The 4,149-nt window shown below is 34.8% G+C and overlaps 1 pseudogene; it reads right to left on the bottom strand.

Moving 5' to 3' along the window:
• Positions 1-621: 621 nt before the first annotated feature.
• LOC150012859 (large ribosomal subunit protein eL30 pseudogene) lies at positions 622-1,018 on the bottom strand (annotated as a pseudogene).
• Between the last annotated feature and the right edge of the window lie 3,131 nt (positions 1,019-4,149).

Below are 4,149 nucleotides of genomic sequence, written 5' to 3'. Positions count from 1 at the left end.
GACCATATAGAGCAATAGGTAACTAACAGGGAGGGTATAGAATAGAAGATATTAATCCTCCCAAGCCCATGAATGTAGGAGACTGCCCAGGTAGAATACTAGAAGCTTACTCTCTGGAGACACTGAAGCAGAAGAGATTATTTGGACTTGGTTGTGTACCTGGCACAGGTGAGTGCAGTGGTGCAGCAATGGAAAGTCTGTGCACTGAATTTTGAAATGTCGTTCCTGTTCTTGACTTTTAGGAAGGTGACAATCAAGCTTATGATACTTAGTTAAGATTTTACACAATTTCTTTCCAATCCAAATAACCCTCTCAGGAGAAAGAAAACTTCAGGTTCTGACTTTGGGTTCTGACATTGGGTTCTTCCCAATATAGTGGAAGTTATCCATATTAACATACAATTGTGAGGACTACCAGTCCATTAATTCTATCCACGCAGAGAACATTCATTAGCTTTTTAGTGCTTCCATCTTGAGTAGGATTACACAACTAAGAATCCCCAAACCTTTGAGAAATAGCTTGTGCATGGAAAAAAAGATGTAAACCACCAGGAATGGAAAAATTGAAGTCAAGTAAAGGAAAAGAAAAAAAAATTTTAACTTTCTTTCTTTTTTTTTTTTTTTTAAACCAAGCTCTGGACAGTTTTATTAAAGAAAATTTTTGCATGATTTACTTTTCACCAGTCTGTTCTGGCATGCTTCTAATGATATCAGAATCACCCGGATCAATGATAGCCAGTGTGCATACTCTGTAGTATTTTCCACATGCTGTGCCCAACTCAATATTATTGCCACAGTAGTGATGGACACAAGTCTTGGCCAACATGGCATAGTACTCAATTTCAGATTTCCTCAAGGTCGAACAGTTGTTGGCGAGGATGACCAGTTTGGCTTTGCCTTTCCTGATCATCTTCTGCGTCTGTTTGTACCCCAGCACGTACTTTCCACTTTTCATAACAAGTTGAAGCCTAGAGTTTATCGACTCCAGCGACATTTTCATCTTCTTTGCGGCCACCATCTTCCTGCCTGAGATGCGGGACGGACCCCTACCAAGCGCAGCCACCAAGATGGTCAGGGAGTCAGAAAGGAAGAACTTTTACTTTCATATATGTTCTCGGTGGAGCAAGACATGAAAGTATATCCGTGTGTTTCTAAAACAGGAGCAGAATGTTATACAATTTTTCAGAAAAAAACGTTCTGAGAAATTAAATAATAGATCTTTCCCCTTCCTTCCTTCCTTTTTTTAAATCCATAGAAGGGTTAGAAGATACAGTTGGGGAAATCTCTCAGAAACAGACAAAACAAAAAGGTGAAAAGAGAGGAATACATAATAGATTGTAGATAGATAAAACAATATTTTTCCAGGAGGGCCGGCATCAGACCAATTAATAGCCTTAAAAGAAGGATCACAAAAAATGAAGATAAAGATATAATCTGAGATTTTCCTAAAACTAAAACACATTAATTTCCAGCTTAAAATGGCTGACTGACAATAAAATGAATAAAAACAAAATATACTCACAGTAAGTAACATCATATTGGCATTTCAGAACACCAAGAATAAAGAGAGAAAATTTCCAGAAAAATTATCCTATTATATATGAAAGATTGGTTATTAGAATTCTATCAGTCTTTTCTACTGCAATTCTAGAAGTTAGAAATCAATAGAGAAATGTCATTAAAATTGTATCAAAATGTTGTTTAACCCATAACTCTATCACCAGCCAAAACAGCAATTGTGTATTAGGACAAATTCAACATTTGACCTGAAAGCACTATGTTTCAGGAAACTATTTGGAAAGTGAGTCTCCAAATCAAGAGCACAAACCAAAACCAAAAAAAAGGCAATAAAAGACATCAGATCCAAGAGGGAAAAAAAGGATTAACATATTTATTGAATTAAGAGGTGAAAGGAATTCACAGGATCAGTAAATGAATGTTCCTAGAAAACAGCTGAATGGAGGACTCCTAATAATCAGTAAACCAAGACTGGAGGAAGGGGGCAGAGAACTCCAAAAAAGGTATAATTTAAAAGACCCATGGTTACTCCATGGATTTGACCAAGACGCTGATAGTTTCCTTATCAGCATTGTAGGACTATTTAAATCAAAACTCTAGACATCCATTACACTGATAATTTGAAATAAGCAGCCTGTCCTGTTTTGCTGTGCCATGCTGGGTCCCACGTATATAGGCCACATTATCTGATCCAGAGATAATTTAAAAAGGAGAAAAACCTATAGCTGTCAAGTTTTTCATAACATGCATTCAGATTTAGTCATAGAACCTGAGTAAAATTATTACTTGTTTCAGGGCACTGCTGCATTGTTTCCATGACTAACTAATATTGTAATTTTTAATGGTGAGCCAAATTAATAGAACACTATGAAAAACTGAATTTTGTTTTGTTTTGTGTTCCCAAATCCAGGTGTACTGCAGTTTAAGTAATGTTTCTTGAAACATTTATAACTTTATCCTTTGATTGCCTCATGCCTATGGTTGGGACTTAATTATAAAAATGAACATTAACACAATCACAAAGATTCTTCTGTCATAACTTTATTCAAAGGTTCAGTTTAAAACATTTAGATAACCAAACTAGTAGTATATAAAAAAGCAAAGAGAAAATAGTAGACATATAACATCCAACAATAAATCAATGCAATATTGGGATTAACTTATTACTGTACAGTAAGACTATTCTTAAGGTAGAAGTATGGAAATGACTATTATTTTTTGTCTTTAAATATCAATGGAAGGTAAATGGTTGTTAGGCCCCACATCTACTGGTCAGTAAATCAGACTATAGATTTCTTATTACTTTAACTAGAGGTATAAAAGTCAAAATGTAAAATTAACAATGGCCTAATTCTGCTATTTAAGGACTTAGAGAAAACAGTTTAGGAATAACAGATACATTTATCTATTAGAAATTGTCAAGTACTACAATTCCATGTACTCTGAGCTTGAGAACATCCATATTTAAAACTTAAAATTAATTATTGAAATTAATGCTTAACTTCCAGTGATGAAATTTAAAGGTTACCAAATTATTTTGAAAAGTCAAAAAATTGTAACTTTTTTGGATTATAAACCAACTTGGTATTCTGATGCAAGCTATGTACTCTTCACCCACAAAAAATATTCAAGCTCATACACACACAGTCCTGTACCATTTCAAGGATTTACAGATAGTCTGAGACCATCTACCTCTCATTGACTTAAGACAGAGAAATACTGGGGCTCTGAAATTTAATCTGCATGGAATTCTCAAAATTTTCTGAATAAAATATATTGTGAGTTAAAGGTTATCTCAAGTTATATAATATATCCATGTTCCTGAATATTCACAGCACTTAATACTGGCATTAATTTATGCTAATTATTTTTCATATACGCCTGGACTTAATGAGGGTCAGCCTAAGTGGATTTCCCTCTTCTTTTTTTTTTAAAAATACTTTTAAATTTATTTTTAGAGAGAGGGGAAGGGATAAAGAAAGAGGAGAGAAAGATCAATGTGTAGTTGCCTCTCACGCACCCACAACTGGGGACTTGGCCATCAACCCAGGCATGTGCCCCAACTGGGAATCAAATCAGTGACCATTTGGTTCCCAGGCCAGCTCTCAATTCACTGAGCCACACCAGCCAGGGCTCCCTCTTCTTCTTTTTTGCATTTGTGTCTAGCCTGAAAATACTTCTATTTAGAAATCTACCATATATTTCTTTCAAATTAGTGTTTCAATTTTCTTCAGAGAATTGACTTGGGTTTTCAAACACACAATACAATACACAGATGATGTATTACATAATTGTACACCTGAAACCTGTAAAATTTTATTAACCAACGTCATACCAACAAATCCAATAAAAAAGAAATCAACCATAAATAACTGCACTTTTTATTTGTGTGTGTGTGTGTGTGTGTGTGTGTGTGTGTTTCCACTAATTGATAAGCCTCCTGAAGACAGAGAAGAGACAATGCAATGTCTTAGTTGGTTTAATACATACTGTTTAGTATAGTCCCTCATACATAGTGGGCATATAATAAGTATTTACTAAGTCAATAAATGTGCTAACAGATTACAGCCTTTGGCATACTTTTATCAACATCTTCCATTCTCACATCAAGTTTTCTGCCAAGTTCCAGTT

Source organism: Furipterus horrens, unplaced genomic scaffold (assembly GCF_987537825.1).
Source record: "Furipterus horrens unplaced genomic scaffold, mFurHor1.1.pri manual_scaffold_4, whole genome shotgun sequence".
Classification (NCBI taxonomy): Eukaryota; Metazoa; Chordata; class Mammalia; order Chiroptera; family Furipteridae; genus Furipterus; species Furipterus horrens.
The sequence above is the reverse complement of the archived record's forward strand: the minus strand, read 5'-3'. Positions and strand labels throughout refer to the sequence as shown.